The sequence below is a fragment of the Eptatretus burgeri genome, chromosome 16, assembly GCF_056783735.1.
Source record: "Eptatretus burgeri isolate ZD-2024b chromosome 16, Ebu_testis_v1, whole genome shotgun sequence".
Taxonomy (NCBI): Eukaryota; Metazoa; Chordata; class Myxini; order Myxiniformes; family Myxinidae; genus Eptatretus; species Eptatretus burgeri.
In genome coordinates, this window is record NC_140976.1 from 18,266,494 (window position 1) to 18,287,958 (window position 21,465).

Consider the following 21,465-nt stretch of genomic DNA (forward strand, 5'->3'; position numbering starts at 1 on the left):
CACCTGCCCCTGCTCCATCTGCTATCTCTCTCGCTCATATTTATGCAGGGCACTCAATGTCCACCAGCAACCCCCATCTGGTAAAACTACCAAAATCAAGAATCAGTGCTCACCTTCATTCTTACATTCTTCTTTTTTTCACACCTTTGGAAGAGACTCCCACACTCTCTTCAATCCCACTCTTCTCTCCAGGTCTTTAAAACAGCAGTTCACCACCATCTCTTATCTTCCCCCATCCAAAACCATGATCTTTTCTACACCTGTTAATCCACCCCAAACCCACCTCCTTCAAATTCCCTGCTTTCCTTCCTGAGAGTCCCTGTAGTGTCCATCTTGTTTACCCGGTGTATCCTGCCCCATCCCTCTCCCTTCCACAGATCTCCTCACGTCTCGGTTCCCCACTGATTTGTGCTTCCCTCTCCAGCCCCTCTTATCTCCTGCTCCACTTGTTATACATTCTGAGAGTTAGCTCACATACGAGCCTTGGCATTGTATATAAAAATAAATATACCATCAGAGATGGGGAATCCCCCGCCATTGAATGAAAAAGGTCATACATATTCCAGATAATGAGGGAGGTGAATTGGAAACAAGACACCATTTGGTCATCATCTCGAAAAAGTTCCCCAGGGGGTGAGGAACGTAGTAACCAAAAAAAATTGAAATCAGATAAGCGGTTTTCCATTTATAACAAAAAACATTTTTTCAAGATGGCCGCCTCAGTCAGCCATCTTGGATCCGGCAATGCCCAAAATCAATTGGGTTCTTCCGTTTCAGGTGGTACATGTGTGACTCAAATTTCAAATCAATATGGCGAACAGTTTAGGAGTTATCGCACTCACACCGATAAATGTTGATGCCCGGATGGACGGACGGACAGACAGCCGGACGGACAGCCGGACGACCTGGGTGACAACAATATCCCCCTTCCGCCACGCGGCGGGGGATAAAAACCCAAAAACAAACAAACAAAAAAAAATTGTAGTCATTATTTCTTACCAGTCTTGTGACCACAAAACTATACAAGACTTTTGAATTTGAAATGACGTGTGTGTGTGTGTGTGTGTGTGTGTGTGTGTGTGTGTGTGTGTGTGTGTGTGTGTGTGTGTGTGTGTGTTTTCACCGACTCTGTTCTGCTCGCCAGGCACTCTTAAAAACCCGTGATTAAGTCTTTTTAACATAATTTCAACACTTAGACGAAAGTGGAAATTTTAAATTGGTTAACCATCATTGTTCTGGTGTCTGAATGCACAGCGGACGCACGGAAATTTTGGTAAGATGAGAAATATCTGTGGATGAGAGGTGTCGGGATCGTACCATTTACTTTGAGAACAAGCAGGCAGTAGCAGTGGTTATCGCTAACACTCACACACACACACACACACACACACACACACACACACACACACACACACACACACACACACACACACTCACACACACACACACACACACACACACACACACACACACACACACACACACACGCACAAGCACACACCCACCCACACACGCACACACACACACACACACACACACACACACACACACACACACACACACACACACACATACAGTCTTTAATTCTTTAATTCTCTCCAAGTCTTTAATTTTTCAGAGGCAAAGCCCTTTCTATCAGGTACTTTTCAAAGTATTTTCAGTTCATTTTAGAAGCTTTGTGAGCCATTTTAGGTAACGGCAGACAGGGACAACAATGGATAAAATCAACATGGACGTCAATAGAGATGTCCTCTTTTGCTTCGATGCAAGGGTTCATGCTCAAACCCTCTGCTTCTCTTTTCTTCCCTCAGTGGTTGGAATAACTCGATCAATATCAATTTTTATTTCATCCTTTGGACCACAGTAAACAGTTTGTTACAACGTGGCATCAATGCATTCAAATAGATTGCACTTAACATCGATCACACAGAAAATGCTCTTGCCAAGGAATTATTGATCTTGAGTGATAGTGGAGTCACGTGGAGAACATCATGAGATTTCACACAGTCGGGGTCGGCTGATCATAGATGGTGGCACAACCCTCTCTCCAATCGCACGATATGATTAAATCTGGGACAGAACATTCCAACAACCTGTAGATATTTTATAGGTTTTACATTCAGCCACAACAATCTCCGATGGAAACGACATAAAAGGTCAAACGGCATTATTAGCTGTAGGGTGATTGCATCACCACCTCCCCCCCCACCCTTACACACACACACACACACACACACACACACACTCACACACACACACACACACACACACACACACACACACACACACACACACACACACACACACACACACACACACACACACACACACACTCACACACACACACACCGAATGACATTTTGACTGTAAGCTTACACATTCAATTCTGACAACTCGTCAACAAAAAAGCTTCAGCCTCCTCCTCTAAGCTCAATCCCATCTTTGCTCCTCCCCCAACCTCAAAACCTCAATCCCCCCAAAGCCTCAACCTCCCCCTTCCAAAGCTGTCCCATCAGTACTCTCACCCTCCACCCACTCATAAAGATAAACAGTCATTCCCACATCAAAACAGCGGAACATGTAACGCTTTCTGCATTCTAAAGTTCTAAAGGGTACATTCTAAATTGGCAGCCTTAGCATAGAAATCTGGGGTGGAGCAGCTTAGAAATTGGCAGCTCAGGCGAATTGCCCAACCAATGGGTGGAACTCGCGCACACACACATGCAGGATGCATCCACGGATCCTTTTATGGTATAGACAATGAAACATTAACGGTGTATACTGTATTCAAACCAAGGGTGACAGCAGCATCCATCAAATCAAATTATATTGAGTATAGCTTTTAAATGAAAACCTGGGCTTAAACACATATTTTTACTCTTATTCATTAAATTATGTGCAGTCAATTAAGCACAACATTCAGAGTTATTACCCTGCATGTATGAAGTGCAATGCAAGGTGAAGCAATTGGTTCACTGTTTGTTTGTCTGTCTGTCTACAGACGTTAGTCTATGATCATGCAACTATTTAATTGAAATTGACAATATATTTTGAACATTGTAGAACATAAATGGGGACACGAACCTGCAGTTTAGCAGTACTTTGGCTCTGAATTTGGCAATTTTTTTATGGAATCTCATCCCGAGTGCGCATACGCAGAGAGGAGTGAAAGAATTGTTTTATTCTACCTGTCTGTCTGGCAGTCATACAAAATTAAAAAATCATTCAAAACAGGAAACTGTTTTTAACGAAGTCATAAAGGACACAAACAAGAGGCACGAATAACTAATGTAATGTGTTCAATAAGGTGGTGTAAAAGACACTGCATCATTGCGGTAAACTTCCGATTTTTTTTTCTACAACCTATAAAGCTTTGATTTTATTTCAATTAAATTATATACTTGAACACTGTAGAACACAAATCACCTTCTTGGCACTTATAAAACCTCGTTTTGCAGTACTTGGACAAAACATTAGGCCATTTTACGCCATCTCGATCAATCAAATTTGCCACTCAAATGGACGTATGAGACAACTTTTTTTAGGGGGCAGCTTCAGATTTGCCCGAATGTACACTTAACTTCCCCCCACCACCACCCCTCCTCCACCATCCCCCCACGACCACCCCCTCCTCCACCATCCCTCCTCGCATTTGAGGGGGGGGCATGCCCTTGCCAGAGCTCTCGATCTCTGCCGGGGAAACGTTGAGAGTCAGACAAAATGGCGGCTCCTTTTCTCATGACTGCGTGGGGAAAGATGTTCGATGAAAGCTCCAGTTTATTTATTTATTTAAGTACGAATTTTAAACCTGGTGTTGGCTTAGTGGTTCGTGTGGTGGCTTGGGATCCTAGGGTCCTGAGTTCAAGCCCTGTTTCCTGCTGAATTAACACCAGGGGGGTTGACTCAGCCTGTCATCCTTCTGAGGTCGGTGAAATGAGTTCCACTGGAGCAGCCAAAAAGGCTGCACACAAAGGGACAGGGTATCAACGGATTGATTAAATCTGCTATCGGTGTGGGAAAGGCATGATGGGCCGAATGGCTTCCTCATGTGCCTTAATTCCTTGTAAATGCTTGTAAAATTAAATGTTGAAATGACATTACATCGTACTTCATTGCGTATACTTGAGAAGACCACTGGATTAGCTTGTTCTGGTGTTACCATCTGAGTGGGCTACTACTACTACCACTACGACTACCCAAATCATTCTCACCATATTGTGTAGTTGGACAGGGGAGCATTTTTGGCCCAGGTCTTTCACAAACTGGCCGAACAGGTCTGACATCCGACCGAAAAGTGACATGAATTTGTAATTTGTTTCAGGATGCCAGCTTACTCTTGCCTACTCTTCACGACACACGGTGGGATGTTTAACGTCCACCAAAGACCAGTGCAGGCATACAAGTCCTCTGACTTAACGTCCATCCGAGGGACAACACACACATTGATGCCTCGTCCTGCATGTGAAGCACCAGGATGACAGTTTATAGTTGGGACAAGATTCAAACCAGACAAACTAGACAACTCAAAGATGATGGTGCACATTCTGACATGTTCTGAATGAGTGACGCGGGCACGCATGTACAGTGCGTGCATACCGGGAAATCAACGTGCTGGTCCAACTTGGATGTTGTTTTGCTTTTCCACCCCTTATTACTGCAGATACGTCACAATTGGCGATGAGTTTGACACATTGTGCACTATGGCATCCGTGGGGATTCTTTCAGAGTACCAGCCAGATGAGGACTGGGAAGATTTCGCTGATCGCTTGGAACAATACTTCATCACAAACAAGATGGCGGCAGCAGAAGAAGCTGATCGGCGCAGCAACTCAAAGTATGCCCTAATGAAGACATGCCGGGAAACCATTCTTCCTGATGAAGGACCTCATTTCCCACTATAAACTGAAGGACAAAACCTTCGATGAACTTGTCGAGATCATGGCCAAATACTACAAAGTGAATCCCAGGAAAATGGTGTCCTGGTACAAGTTCTACATGCACCAGAGGAAGGATGGTCCATCATTGTCTGAGTTTGTTGCTGATCTACCCCAGCTTGCTGAACATTTTAATTTGGTGCCACATTGGACAAGATGCTGAGGGATTTGTTTTCGTGATTGGCATCAACACGGAAACGATTCTCTGGAAGTTGTTGGTCGTTCCCGATCTCGATCTTGCTAAAGTTGTGTCAATCGCGAGTGCTTCAATGATGACTGATGGGAGGCTGCGTGTTTAATGTGAACAAACTGAACTCATCATGGTCACCTTAGAAGCCTAGTAACCTGAGTGTCACCGATCTGCTCAACACAACACCTCAGTTCAGAGGACGAGCTCTTCTGGGCCGAAGCGTGACATCAGATCGTCAGGTTCTCCAACAGGCAAATCATGCTGGTGTTGTGGTGGCAGTCACTTACCCCACCTGTGTCGTTTCAAACGTTGCTTTTTTGTCATAACTGCGGAAAACCTGGCCCTCTATGCAAGATGTATCGTCTGACATCCCAACATGGTAAGACTCACCACATAATTGATTTTGGTTACACTGGTGATGTGGTGAAAAAACACTTTCTGCTTCTGAGGAGTATGATTTGCTCAGTATGTCAGCAAAAGCAAACCCATTGTTCTGGATGTCAAGCTGAACGACATTACTGTGGATATGGAGCTGGACACCGAGGCTAACCAGTCAATCATGAGCTCTGAAACTTTCAAAAGGCTATTTTACCAGGAGATAACGAGGCCGGTACTTCGGCCTGTGAACGCCAAGTTGCGAACTTTTACCAATGAACTGATTCCTATGATTGGTCGTGTTGACGTCAAGGTCACCTGCAATGATGTGTCACGAAAACTGCCCTTGTGGATCACACGGGGCAATGGACCTACACTATCTGGGTGTAATTGTCTTGAATCCATCAAACTTGATTAGCCTGCGATCAAATCGATTGTGATGTTATTCACAATGTCATTCTGGACAAATTCACCTCCTTGTTGTAAAGATGGTGTCGGAACCTACAAACGCGTTAAAGCCAAAATCTTTGGATGAGTGCTAAGCCATTTTTGTGTAAAGGGAGGTCTTCACCTCAAAGGATGCATCCTAAAGTCAAGACAGAGCTCTACCACCTGGAGAAGGAAGGTGTTATCAGTCCTGTTGAGTTCAGTGATTGGACATGTCAAATTGTCTCTGTGTTAAACTCTGACGAGAGTGTTAGGATTGGTGGTGATGACAAAACAAGAATCAATAAGTATTCAAAGGACCATTCCCCTCTGCACAAGTAAGATTACTTGTTTACGACACTTTCTGGTGGAAAGGTGTTAAGCCACCTGAAATTGGAATCTGCTCTCACTCAGATGGTTGTTGTTTCATATGCAGCCTGTTGCTGCTGGTTGCATCATTGCAAGAAGCGCAGTTGTACTGCTCATCCAGTGCCCCTGTTACCAATAAGTTGGAACTCAGTTTGCCGACCACTCGACCTCGGAAGGATGACAGGCTGAGAAAACCCACCTGATATTATTTCAATGGGACGAAAGGGGCTCAAACTCAAGACCCTAAGATCTTAAGCCAGCCACCTTAACCAGTACACCAACACCTGGCTTTTACTCAGATGGGTCTGGATGAGGATACGTGTTATAACACTCAAAAGGGGTTTGTTTGTGTTTAATCGCTGTCCTTTCGGCATCAAATCTGCCACTGCCATATTTCAACGTAATATGGAGAATCTGATAAAAGCAATTCCCAGTGTTTTAGTTTTTCAAGGTGATTTTTTTGATCACCGGCCGCACTGATGCTGAACACTTGTGCAAACTTGGGGCGGTTCCAAAAACATCCTGCAGAAGCTGGTGTTAAAGGTGAAATGTGACAGGTGTAGATTTATGTTTCCAGAAGTAGAATTTCTCAGTCGTATGGTCAGTGCTGTTAGCATGAGGTCCATCAAGTCTAAAGCTGAGGCTATCAGTGACGCTCCTATTCCTGCAAAAACGATGGAGCTTAAAGCGTTCCTCGGTATGTTGAATGATTACTGTAATTTTTTCCTTCTGAATATGAGCACTGTTCTTGAATCTCTCAACAAACGATGACATAAAGATGTTCAATGGCAGTGGTCACTCCAATTTAGTAAGGCATTTGCCAAGGTAAACCAGTTGCTGTGTTTGTCTAAAATATTGGTGTACTGCAAAACAGTAAAAAGCCACTGGGTATCAGCTGTGATGCCCGTCCTATGGCAGTGGCTGTTTGTCTTGGCTGTGATGCCTCGTTCCAACAGCAACGAAACAATGACAATAATCTATAGCCAGTCGACTCATTATCACACAATTTGTCAGCTGTGAAGCGTAACTTTTCGATGGTTGAAAAAGAAGCTCTTGCATGTGCAGTATTTTTGGTGGAACGAAAATGTATGAGTCTCTCTTCTGTCGACATTTTGAACTCCGAACTGACCCCAAACCATCACAGTCCCTGTTGAATGAATGTAAGAGGGAATTAACCTACAGGCCTCTGCACACATTCGGCGTTGGGTTTAGAAGTTGTTGGTATATAACTATTCCATTAGGTATCGTCCTGGCAGCAAGAATTTCTGTGCTGATGCTTTGAGTAGATCACCATTGCCTGTTAGCCCAGGTAATGTATCTGTACCAGGAGAGATTTTTTATGGTAATGAGTCTGACTGTGATAATGCTCCATTCACTTCCAAACAAATTGAATCATAGACGAATGTGGACCCGACCCTATCCTTTATAAAACAACGTGCTATCAGTGGCATATGGTGAAGTGTACCCTATGAGTTCCACGAAAAAGTGAGACCATACCTTGCTCGACAAAAGGAGCCGTTGCATTCTGGTTGCCTGTTGTGGGACAGTTATTGTACTCCCCAAAGGTCGGAACAGGGTGTGATTTGAACTACCTGGATCGCATCAAGGTATTGTGACCGTGAAGTCAATTGCCAAGAGCCACGTTTGGTGACAGGGAATAGATGAAGATCAAGAGAGCTATGTTCGTCACTGTTCTGTGGGTCAGGCTACCACCTGAAACATCACGTCACATGTGGTCCTGGCCTTCTAAAGCATGGCCGCAACTTCATGTATATTTTGCTGGACCATTCATAGGGAAGATGTTTTTGGTTGCAATCGATGCTCATTCAAAGTGGATTGGTGTTTTGCCTCATCATACTGCACCAGCAAAATGATGGTTGAGTGTTTCCGTGCCATGTTTGACACTCATTGATAACTTGATTATGTGGTTCGTGATAATGGTTCATGTTACACCGGTGCTGTGTTTCAGGGTTTCTTGAAACAGAATGGCATCAAGCACGATCAGAGTGCTCCCTTTAAACCCGCTTCTCATGGTCAGGCTGAGAGAGTTGAGCAGTTGATCAAGAGTGGTCTCAAAAAGGTGATTGACGACTCTTCTCTGCAGACCAGGTTGACACGCGTGTTATTTACATATAGGACATGCCTGCACACAACCACTGAGTGCACACCCGCAGAAATGATGTTTGAGCGAATGCTAAAGACACACTTAGCCCTCTCTGATCCATCCTAATGATTCTTCCAGAGTTACTGACCACACGTTTAAACAGAAGTGGTACCACAACAGGGCCTCAGTTCCATGTGTCGTTAATGTGTTCGATCCTGTTTTCGTGATGAATCCCTGCCGTGGCCCTAAATGGCTCACTGGTCATGTAATCGATCAAATTGGCCACTCTATTACATGTCGTGGAACTGTGCAATGCACATAGAGTACGTAAACACATTGGCCAACTCTATCCTCGGCATTGTGAACCCAATCCTCCAATCAGTGTTCAGCCCATTGAAGGTGAACCCTTGGCATCCATTCCAGTTGAGAGCCAAGTGGCGCCGCAACCCAATGTATCTGAACCCGATCGCAGAGAGTTGGAACCTGTTGCCTGTCCATTCTCTTCTTCCATCTCCCCCCCCCCCCCCCGAGTCTGCTGCTATGAGTACCCCACAAGCACATTCACCATTTTTGCGATGCTATGCTCACACTCGCTAGGCACCAGAGTGGTTGAACTTGTAATGATTATACCTTGCACTAATGTACAGTTATTTTGCACTCATGTATAGTTGTTCTTTTTTTTGGGGGGGGGGAGGAATGAAGGTGCTGGTCTGACTTGGGTGTTGTCTTGCTTTCAACCCCTTAGTCCTGTGGATAAGTCATACATACCTGTAGAGTCTAGACTATTGTGTCCATGCTTAAATTGTGTAATGTGGCAAGGATTTAAAATTTGTGTATGGTTGCCGTTCACACATGCCATGTGGACACCTGGGCACGTGAATTTGTTTATTGTGAGCAGTTGCTGTAACCACAGAGGAACCACACTATGAGAGATAAAGCGGTGCAAGAAGGTAATATCTGAGGAGATAAAACCACCTTTCTACAGTTTTGGGCAAAAATGTCTAATGTGTCGGGGTGCCGGCGAAAACTCACCGACTCTTCGCGAAGAGACCGTAGGAGATTTAACATCCACTAGTTAAGGCCAGTAAACGGGACACCCAGTTGAAGGTGCGCCCGAGGGATGGTACACTTTGTGCTCCACCACCCTACCTGCAAAGTTTACGACACACACCAATCGGACAGTCAGAAATCAAAACCCATATCCATCATCCTGTCGCACTTTCAAAACACAATCTGTCAGTGAAATTAATAGTTCATGACTTTTTTGAGCAGAGTGAGAAATTTTTGTCCGACATATAATCACCCCACGTGAAAACGCCAAATCCCACCTGTCAATGCACTAACAATTGCTCTGTTTTGACCCAGCCCACATAATAAGGATGAAAAAAGGAAAACAAATTGCATCTCTTTTCCATCATAATCACCTCCAATTGCCCACCAGAGCCCTTTCTTAGCAGTGCAGAAGCTGGGCCTTTGTCCGTTCTCCGCAGGCTGGGCCGAGCACGGCTGTGCCACATGCTGTTAGACTCGCTGGGCCGCAGACTAATTCCCAGCCGTGACCTGTTAGCAACAGGCTGTTCACTAACAGTTTCTTTCCTTTAATTACACATCTCCCTTGGTGAACACCTGAGAAGGAGGCGCCACGTGATTAGGGCCGCCTCCCCGGTGACAGGCCTCCCAGAGGCCCTGAGCTCATTTGCGCTTTTTATGACACCTATTGTTACCTTCCGCCATAGTTTCACGCCATCTGCCACCTGTCCCCCACCACCGTATCACGAAATAATCGCCGATAATCTCTGCAGTCCATTTGCGGAGGGCTCGAGTAGGAGGACGTGCTCGTGTTGCGTCGGGGAAAGTGATCCGTTGTCTCAAGCAATCATCATCTTCAATCGCGTGGGGCGATTGCACGCGAGGCTGTCCGACTCGGGATAAGGACACGAGGAGACATCAATGCACTTCCACCTTAATTACAAGGACATTGTGGGAGACAATGGATGAATAGACAAGGTTTATGGGATTTGAACCTGCGATCCCACCATCACGTGCTGTGGGTTCCAGCTGGGAATGCTAAACAAGTTAAATGAAACCGCGATAATTATATAAGTAACTGAAAGGGCATGAGCTGGGTTGAGCGCATACCTCCGCCACGCAATGCCTGATCCAGTAGAAGACATCGGGCTAAATAAGTTTTTGAAATATCGTGCTATGTATCGTTTCTGGCACCATCTCTCAATGGTGAAGAATTACTTTATAAAGTCAAAACTTCTCGTATCTGGATCTGGATTCGAATCTTCACCAAAATCGAATAAATTCGTCCTGGTCACACATTCAAACTGACCACCAAGTTTTGTCCGAATCCGTCCAAAACTTTTTGAGATATCCTGCTCAAAGACAAACACACAAACAGGGATGAAACCATAACCTCCTTCCACCTTTGGGTGGTGGAGGTAATAATATACGGCACTGGCCATAACATAGTCGATAATGAAGATGCGAGGAAACTTGGACACAGGAGAAGGCCATTTGGCCCAACATGCCTGTGCTTCATCCACACACCATCTATTCGACCTGTCGATTCATGGAGATATGAATACTTCCATGCTTTTTCTGTTCACGTGAACAGGATACATGCACTCACCTCTGAACTGTGTCGCCTGGGTTAAAATATTGGCCCAGCTATAAACTGCCACCCTGGTGTTCGCAGGCAGAGTGAAGCAACAATGGTGAGCACTGTCTGTCGGGTGGACTTTAAAACTGGCAATCCAGTTTAACGTCTGTGTGTGTGTGTGAGAGAGAGAGAGAGAGAGAGAGAGAGAGAGAGAGAGAGAGAGAGAGAGAGAGAGAGATAGAGAGAGAGAGAGAGAGAGAGAGAGAGAGAGAGAGAGAGAGAGAGAGAGAGAGAGAGAGAGAGAGAGAGAGAGAGAGAGAGAGAGAGAGAGAGAGAGAGAGAGAGAGAGAGAGAGAGAGAGAGAGAGAGAGAGAGAGAGAGAGAGAGAGAGAGAGAGAGAGAGAGAGATATAGATAGATATGGGTTGGGGGTGGGAGTTGAGGACTTGTGCTTGGGCAGGGGGAGAGGGGGTTGAGGACTTGTGGGTGGGGGTGGTGTTGAGTCAGAATTTCTGCGAATCCCGGCCAGTCATTAAATGTTTATTTATTGTGACCTCCTACAATTGCTGACAAACGGTAAAATGAAAGTTGTATGCAAATGAAGTGAGCAGGAGCAAAACTCAATAAACGGCGAATGAAAAACGATCAGTGCGCAAAATTCAACTTCTCTTCAATACACCTGTAAAATCAGTTTTAAAATGACCCCAGGTGATATTTGTTCAAATTGTAAAATACTGTACACCTTTTATACAGCGATTACAAGATACGAACGCTGAATGTGGTTCACGATGAAGCTAATTCTAATTTAAAAGTTTCTTTCAATTCCCCAAAGTCGGGCAATGAGTATTGTCGAGTCTTGCTTAACACCTGTCGAAAGTATCAAAAATTCACAACTGTCTGTGTGAGCCCCAGGGTCCATTTATGGCGCTCACGACTTTGCAGTAATTGGTTTTCATAAAACCACAATGCAAAAGGCACAGAGAGCGATGACGTCACTAGAGGCATTGCCTCATTTGAACTGTCTGCTTCGAGGAATCAGAATATGGTTTGCCATGTATTTGTACGGCAACATTATCTCACACAATGATAAATATAACGTTTAAATGTTTATTAGCCCATTCTCGCAAAGTGAAACGTGTCTGTACTTTGTCTGTACGTACGTGTCTGCATTTTATTATTCCCTTTTGTCTGGAACCGCTTTTCGGAACGACAAGAAATTTTCACAATCGGTGCGGCGACTCATGTAGAATGTTTTAACAATAATTATGACTTCATAGCTCACGTGGTATGGCAGCCATGTTGAAAAAAAAAGAGAAACGTTGGACGTCGATCTCCAAAACTGCTCCATGGAAAAAACAAGGACAAATGTGTCCAAGAGCCACGTCATAATGGTTTTGTCTTCACCAGACGAAGAAGAAGAAGAAGAAGAAGAAGAAGAAGAAGAAGAAGAAGAAGAAGAAAAAGAAGAAGACAGTGCTCTCTTAGAGCCAGCGTTCGCTTCGCGAGACGCGGCTAATAAATGTGATTCTATTACGTCTTAGGTGCCTTTGTTATGATGTCGTAGAATGTAGAACGCTACATCCAATCAGTATGAATTTTTTTGAGAATCGAGGGATAAATTAGTCCACAGAAAAAATATTATGACGTCATCGGTTACGTGGTTTGGCAGCCATACTTAAAAAAAAAACTTCAAAAATCTCTGAAATTGCTGAACAGATTAAGGAGAAACTTACAGATATGCCCGCCTATCCATCGGGAATAAAAAATTCCCAATCTATGACATCATAGGTCACATGGTTTGGCAGCCATGTTGGATTTACCCTAAAATCTTTTTTTTAAAATCGTCTTCTTCAGAATGGCTGGACAGATCGAGGGGAAACTTCACACACATCTTCCCCAAGCCTTGGGGATACCTGGATGTTCATGAATAATATTGATAGGTCATATAGTTTGGCAGCCATATTGGATTGAAGTGAGATATTTTAAAAAATTGTCTCTCTTGAACCGCTGCACCAATTGACATGAACCTTCAAAATTATGATTTAGTAATGATGGGGAATATGTTTTAAATTTCAACATGATCAGACACATGGTCTAACAGCCAGAATGATTTAATTTTTTGAATCTGTGTTATTTTAACGATTATTATTATTATTTTTTTTTTTTGAAGAAGGCTCATTTGGTTGTGCATCGATGGGTTTGAGGGTAGAAGAGTAGCAGTTGAAACCCGAGTTCTATCCAGGATCCTGAGTATTCCATCTTTGCTTTTTGCTTGTTTGGATTCCTTCTGATGACTCCAATGCAGCACCTATTTTATTTTGTCTTCCATTTGATTTGAATTTAATTTTTCGAATTACAAATTTGCTGCCAGAAGAGTTGGCTCGCACCAAGTCCTTCTCAAGACTGCACAAGGTAGGCATTCTATGAATACCGTCTAGTTCAATGAGAAACTGATGACGTAGGTATGCAATTTGTTTGAATATTTGTGAATATTTACCAATAATAAACTCGAATGTTGAATGCTTCCTTTTTTTTTTCTACAAGTGTGAAGCCAATGGAAGAGCAAGGTTAACTCGACAGTGGGTAGCAGGGCAATAACTGGATACAATGGCGGGGGGGGGGGTAAATGAAAATTAAAGGAAACAGAGAGAGAGAGAGAGAGAGAGAGAGAGAGAGAGAGAGAGAGAGAGAGAGAGAGAGAGAGAGAGAGAGAGAGAGAGAGAGAGAGAGAGAGAGAGAGAGAGAGAGAGAGAGAACGAACAACACAAAAAACACTGAAAACAGCAACATGGTTGGATTAGGAAGGGTTAATGGGGGTAATTTAAAGATCATAGGCTGGATTGGGAATTACACGAGGTGGCAGTGTGCTGCCTACTTGAAGCCCTGGAGGAAAGTGTGAAACAGAACAGCCTCTGGAAAGTGGTTCCATTGACGAGAGAAGTGAGGAATAAAAGAGTCGAGGTGTGCAGCCTGGATTTTTGAAATTCAAATCGAAGAGGGTTACTGAAAGAAAGGGCACTGATATGGATATTTTAAACCATGCCACTCATTTCATCACCAAAATATTGTTTTCGGGCTCACTACACTCCTCACAATGAATCTTTCTGATCTATTTCTTATCAGAAATCATTTTTAAGCACACACTGTCAAAAATGTGTGTGCATCATGTATGTATGTATGTATATATATATATATATATATATATATATATATATATATATCGCAATAAACTCATTATCATTTCAATGTATGCATCCTGAGTCAATATGCAGGGTCAGAGGATTGAGATGGCAGATTGAGCAATTTCTGTAAAAGTCAATTCATTATCACAGCTACCTTTAAGTATCTCATCTATACTGTTAAATAGGCAGTGTGTGTCAGTGTATGTGTGTGCGTGTCCTCCATAACTCCAAAACCATGAAACCAAGCAGCCTGGTACTTTGCATGCACACTAAGAAAACTCCAAGAAAATGCAAGAGTGAAAATTGGGTATTTCGCTTAATTAAAATACAACCTTTGTAGCCAATTTAGAGCCATATTTAATTATATCCTTTATCAGGTGCATCCTCGGTCACCACTCTCTGTGGGGTCTTAAGGCGTATCCTACGTCACATCGCTGGGGTCTGAAGCCACCATGTTTTTTTGTCCTGCTCATGACCATGCCTTGACTTGAAAATGGCTGCATCGATTCCTTTACGATAATTTTATGTTTTACTTTCCTCACTCATATTACCGAATGCCTGTGCATCACATCAGAGCGAAGAATCGCTGGGTACATCACTTTTCTAAGTACTATAGTTTTCAAATTAGGAGCTTCCAGCGATTTCATGCATATTATGATACCATTTTCCACTATCTACTCTCATGGACTAATTAAAGTACCTCATTGAAATATTATTTTGGTTTTGAGGATCGGATATTGTCTAAGTATCGAAATAAGTGTTGAAATCTGTTGTGAAAAATGATAATTTAAAGAAATAATGAGTCATACTGAAGCCAATATAACTAATTAATTTAAGAAAGCAAATCTATGTTCCCCCCGAATCCATATATACACAAGAAAATGTGACATTTCCAAAGCATTAAAATTATCTTTTTTGACTGTTTGAAGAATAAAATTGAGTGAACAAATAATTTAGGAACGTGCCAAAATTAACCAGCTTCATTGAGCTATATGATTTAATACATTCACTGCGAGACCTTGCACCCTGTCCCCCAGAGGGACTGTCTATCCATAGCATCTGCCAGATCTGTGTCTATATTTTTGGAGGTTTCACAAGGTGCACTGCAGGGAATCAAAGCAAATCTGATGAAAAACGGAAGTTTAAAAAAAGTTAAAACGATTGTGCAGACTGCGAATTATGAACCTGATGATGCATGCACAGACGAGCAGGCAACCTGGCGGATTTTCTGCAATTTTTATTTCACTGGGGATTGAACTTTGCGATTTCTCGAGTGTTGTTCTGCATGGAGCAGCAACAAATTTGTGGATAAAGTTATTATTTGAACTAATTCATTTTATTTCATTAACTCCTGTGTGTGCGGTGAGGATGAATGGATTCTGTATTGTGTGCAGCGACAGCCCGGTCAATGATTCCTCATCAATCAACCATTTAATTGGAGTGCTTGCATGAGTGCTTAATCCATCTGCCGAGTGCTCATTGTCGATAGCAGTATCGTGCCCTTTTAGTATCATCATTCTGAGTGCATCGTTCACTCCCTGCGGACGCTTTTTGCCCTGCCATGTTATTCAGACTGAGTGTTTCATGCTCCGTCGCCCTGAGAGTGCTTCATGCTCCGTCTCCCTGAGCAAGCGGTTATCCTCCATCACCCTGAACGAGTGGTTCATGCTCCGTCACCGTAAGCGAGCAGTTCGTGCTCCATCACCCTGTTGTTCATCCTCCGTCACTCTGAGAGAGCGGTTCGTGCTCTGTCACCCTGAGTGAGTGGTTCATGCTCTGTCACCCTGAGTGAGTGGTTCATGCTCCATCACCCTGAGCCAGCGGTTCATGCTCTGTCACCCTGAGTGAGTAGTTCGTGCATCATCACCCTGAGTGAGTGATTCGTGCTCCATCACCCTGAGTGAGTGGTTCATGCTCCGTCACCCTGAGCCAGCGGTTCAAGCTCTGTCACCCTGAGTGAGTGGTTCATGCTCCATCACCCTGAGTGAGTGGTTTGTGCTCCATCACGCTGAGTGACTGGTTCATGCTCCATCACCCTGAGTGAGTTGTTTTTGCTCCGTCACCATGTGCGAGTGTTTTTTGCTCCGTCACTCTGAGCGAGTGGTTTTTTGCTCCATCGCCCTGAGTGAGTAGTTCGTGCTCCATCACCTTGAGCGAGTGGTTCGTGCTCCGTTACCCTGAGCGAGTGGCTTTTGCTCCATCACCCTGTGCGAGCATTTTGTGCTTCGTCACCCTGAGCGAGCGGTCCATGTTCCATCACCGTGAGTGAGCGGTTCATGCTCCATCACCGTGAGTGAGCGGTTCGTGCTCTAGTACCCTGAGCAAGGGGTTCATGCTCCATCAATGTGAGTGAGCGGTTCGTGCTCTAGTACCCTGAGCAAGGGCTTCGTGCTCCATCACCCTGAGTGAGTGGTTCGTGTTCCATCACACTGAGAAAGGGGTTCGTGCTCCATCGCCCTGAGTGAGTGGTTCATGCTCCATCACCCTGTGTGAGCTGTTCGTGCTTTATCACCCTGTGTGAGCAGTTTGTGCTCCCTCACTGTCAGCGAGCGGTTCATGCTCCGTCATGCTGAGCGAGCCGTTTGTGCTCCATCACTCTGAGCGAGTGGTTCATGCTCCATCACCTTGATCAAGTTGTTTGTGCTCCATCACCCTGATTGAGTGGTTCATGCTCTGTCACCCTAATCTAGTGGTTCAGGTTCCGTCACCCTGATCGAGTGGTTTATGCTCCATCAACCTGAGTGAGTGCATCGTGCTCCGTCACCCTGAGTGCGCGTTCATTTTCTGTCACCCTGAGCGAGTGATTCATGCTCCGTCACCCTGAGTGAACAGTTTGTACTCCACCACCCTGAGTGAGGGGTTCGTGTTCCATCACCCTGAGTGAGTGGTTCGTGCTCCATCACCCTGAGTGAGGGGTTCGTGTTCCATCACCCTGAGTGAGTGGTTCGTGTTCCATCACCCTGAGCGAGTGGACCGTACTCCCTCACCCTGAGCAAGTGGATTAAGCACTCAAGCAAGCACTCTAATTAAATGGGTGATCAGGAATGACTGGCCAGGCTGTGACTGCATAGAATGAAGGATCCCTTTAACTTAAAGCCTGTGTTCACCATGACCGCAGCAGTTAAAGAAATTAAATCAATTCGTTCAAATAATAACTTTATCCACAAAAGAGTTGCTATTTAACGTAGAACAACCCTGGAGACATCGCAAAGTTTAATCGCCCATGAAATAAACATTGCAGATAATCCGCCACGTTGCCTGCTTGTCTCTGCACGCGTCACTTGGTACATCGGTTCACGATCTACATAAACGTTATAGCTTTCTTTTGAAATGTCTGTTTTTCACCAGATATGTTTTGAATCCCTGCAGAGCACCTTGTGAAACCTCCGAAAATATAGACACAGATCTGGCAGAAACTTTGGGTAAGCAGTCCCTCTGGGTGATAGGATGTGATGCCAAGCAGTGAATGCTTTAAATCAAATCGCTCAATTAAGTGGTTAATTTTGGGCCATTCCTCAAGCGTTTGTTCACTCAATATAATTCTCCAAACAGTAGAAAAAACATAAGTTTAATGCTTTGGAAATGTTACACAAATTTTCTTGTGTATACGTGGACTAGGATGTACAACATCCTTGCTTGCTTCAAGCAAATAGGTATGTCGGCTTTGTTATCGGACTCGTTATTTCTTGAAATTATAAAATTTCACTCCAGATTTCGACACTTATTTAGTTGGCACGATATCCGATCCTCAAAGCCGAAATCATATTTTGTTGATGCACTTTAATTAGTCTATGAGTGTAGATCATGGAAAATCGCATCATATAATGTGTGAAATCACTCAAAGCTCGTAATTTGAAAACTATAGCACTTAAAAAAGTGACGTATACAGCAACTCATAGCTATGATGAACAGACATTCGATAATATGAGTGAGGAAAGTGAAAAAAGCTATCGTGAGGAAGTCGTTGCGGCCTGCTCCAAGTCTGAGCATGGTTGAGCAGGCCAAAAAACATGGCAGCTTCAGACCGCAGCGAGATAACCCACGATATGCCTTAAGACCGTAGAGAACGAGGTGGATATCATTAAGTAAACATATTCACATCTTTTCCACAGATATGGATGTGCATGTCGTTTTTTTTTTTTCAAGATGGTCGACTGGCGGCCATTTAAATTGTAAAAAACTCGATGTTGAACACGTCCTCAACCATTTCTCGTAATGCATTTACCGATGTTTTAACTATCTTCAATAGGGGAGTTTCAATTAATCCAAATACCCAATTTTCAGTCATGCACTTCCTTGTAGTTTTCTTTGTATGCATGCAAAGGTTCAGGCTGCTAGGTTTCAATGGTGTTGGAGTTATGGAGGAGACACACACGTACACACACTGATATATATTTATATACTAGCAAATACCACCCGTCACTTCACTGACGGAACACGAGCCACTCGCTCGGGGTGACGGAGTACGCAACACTCGCTTGGGGTGACAGAGCACGAACTACCCTCTCATCTATCACAAACTCATCTACCATCTCATCCTTGAGATTGCCAACATCCAGCCTAGGCTGGGATGGTACCATTCTCCTGGATTTAAGCTGAAACTTCAGAGTTGCTACCACAAGCCTGTGGTCGAATATTGAGGAACTGAGCACTCCTGTAGATCCAGCAGTTCTGGATCATCCGCCAGCGACAATTAACGAGCACATGGTCAATCTCCTTTGCCAGACCACTAGCATTGGCATACCGAGTCCAGCATTGAGCCTGTGGGTGCTGAAACCATGAACCAGCCACCCTTAGTCCATGGCTTCTTGCAAAGTGAAGGAATTTCATGTGATTCTGGTTGACAATTCCAGACCTATGGGGACCAACATATTTCTCATAACCATCACTGCCAGTTCCAGCCAATGATTGGAAATCCCCCAAGACCAGAAGGGTATCTTGCCTGTGGCACTGATCAACCACACACTCGAGCGTGGCATAGAATGTGTCCTTCACGGTGAGATCACTCGCCTCAGTCGGAGCATATACAGAAACCAGGGAAACAACACCCAATGAGTGATTAATCCTTAGTCTCATAATATGCTTGTTGACCGGTGTTACCTCAATTATCATTGGAGTTAGCTTAATGGACACAGCGACAGCAACTTCTTGGGCATGGTAACCATCAGAGTGACTAGACCAATAGTAGGGGTAACCTCCTGCTATGATCTCTCCACTACCAGTCTCAGAACCTCAGATGTTTGAGCTCAGATGATACCAGAGGCAGGTGATCAGCCTCTCTTCGGGATAGGACATTCCAGGCACCCACCTGAAGGGACCGCCTCAGGTTAACCGAAGGAGAACACCGTCTGGTGGATGACACGTCAGCACCACCCAGACACACACTTCAGCAATCTGAACCAGGAAGGTTACCCTGTTGTTTTCCTCCTATCTTCAAAGAGTGTGGGTCCCGAAGGCTTTGCCCCAATCCCGTCATCTAGTGAGCTGCCCTGCAGAGGGCAGCTGCACAGGAATTACTCCCTGGAGTGGGTTTTCAATTTTCTTTGCATTCTTCTTGTGTTTTGCAGAATGAAGGGTTTTACGGTGGCCAGAGTGCAAATCCTGCAACCAACCTCCTAAAAAAAAAAGTAACCCAACTGCAGGAACACGTCCATTGACACAGTTGGGCATTAGATATGGATGGACTTTGGCTCACAAGGAGCTCCTGCGCCCTTTGACAAGTTTTGTTTTTAATCCTGCTGGGTGTCCATATCATCCGCTCTCCTCACCAGGAAACCCAGTGTGGAAGATGGTTTAGTCATCGACAACCTGACCATGAACCAGGTTAGTTCAGGTTTACATGGTTCCTGTAGCAAGTCACATATCTAATTTGGCCTGACCTGACACTAACTCACTCTGAAAGCATGAAACACCCACTCTGAATGATGTGGCACGTGAAAATCAAACATAGTGAGTGAACGGTTCTTTCAGAATGACGTAGCGTGGTACAGATATCGACAATGTGCGCTCGGCAAGTCGCTTAAGCACTCATGCAAGCACTCCAATTTCGACTCATGCAAGCACTCCAAGCACTGACTGGAGTTTGCTAAAAACACACCTGAACAAGCCAAAATCCTTCTGGGAGAATTATTGGTAGTTTTGAACACCAAGTGGCATGAAGTTGCAATAGCAGTCACTTTTGGGAGGTCAAAAGGTCAAATGCAAAAAAACAGAAAGTATGGACCTATTTTAAAATGAAATTTTGTATGTGTAATCAACATTGGGGGACGTATGTAATATGTGCCGATTTTTTGGGGATTTGACCCCCGGTTTATGCCTATGCCTCTGAGTGGGAACTTCGGGTCACAGGGGTCAAAACCCCAGAAAATCAACTCAAAATTTGATAATGGGTCATTCATTCGTCGTGAAACTTTTTGCCATCTTCTTCATTCAATTTCGCTTTAGGTAGGAATCGTGGGGATTTGCGATGGCATGTCATCGACTTCGCTCTCGTTATTTCTGTCGAGGCAACTGATTGAGGAAGAAACCAATTTCGTCTGATTAAGAATTGTCAGATATATCCTTTCAATACTTAATTGTCAATGCATTATTCAGTGATATAACTCCTTGGCCATGTTTAAATAATCTTTGTCAGTTCCAATTTAAGTGAAGGCTGTATGAATGAATATTATACCTATTTATTAACATCTTGTTTGTTTTCTGTGTTGTCACTTCAGAATGCAATTTGGTAAGTTATCGGTCTAAGAAAATTGAACAAATCACATAAACCTATGACTTAGATTCCAAACAATCGGTTCATCGTAATCTAAAATTTCAAGAGATTCGATTTAAATGAGCCAAAAAATCTGAAAATGTTTAAAACTGTTGTTGGAAAATACTATAATTTTGTTCAAAACAGCAATAAAAAGCCACTTGCAGCACCAATGCCAATCATTCAGATATACACCTTGACAGCAGCTGTAATTATGTGGCTTAACTTCAATCCATATATTCTGTCGGAAAATAATTGCATCCACGGTGTGAACGTTTTAACAATTTTTACTCCTGCGTTTATCGACATAACAGTTTGAAATATCAACATTGAACTTTGTTGTCAAGACACTCAGCACATGTTTTGTTTCCCTCGTTGTCAATAGTTGGGTGTCACTTATTGTTATATTTTTTTAAAGAAATTTAGGTACAGCACTTTAACTGGCACAGTGAGATATTCCATCAGAATCAGGTCCCTAGGATAATTTTGAAGGCTTTTGTTTCCTACAAAAGAGTGGCCCAACCATG

The 21,465-nt window shown here is 43.8% G+C and overlaps 1 protein-coding gene and 1 long non-coding RNA gene across 3 annotated transcripts in view; one reads left to right on the top strand and one right to left on the bottom strand.

Moving 5' to 3' along the window:
• Window positions 1–1,829: 1,829 nt before the first annotated feature.
• Window positions 1,830–10,544, bottom strand: LOC147010626 (uncharacterized). The gene is made up of 3 exons (XR_015052578.1): window positions 9,823–10,544; window positions 9,431–9,547; window positions 1,830–2,070 (listed from the first exon to the last, which is right to left on the bottom strand). It is a non-coding gene; the product is annotated as an uncharacterized LOC147010626 (long non-coding RNA).
• The window catches only part of LOC147010627 (interleukin-20 receptor subunit alpha-like), a 96,832-nt gene continuing 77,691 nt past the window's right edge, over window positions 2,325–21,465 (top strand). The window contains exon 1 of one of the 2 annotated variants that reach the window (XM_085860524.1): window positions 2,325–8,403. The gene's annotated coding sequence lies outside the window, so the exon portion shown is untranslated. The remainder of the gene's footprint in view (window positions 8,404–21,465) is intronic. The other variant, XM_085860523.1, reaches the window with a different exon arrangement.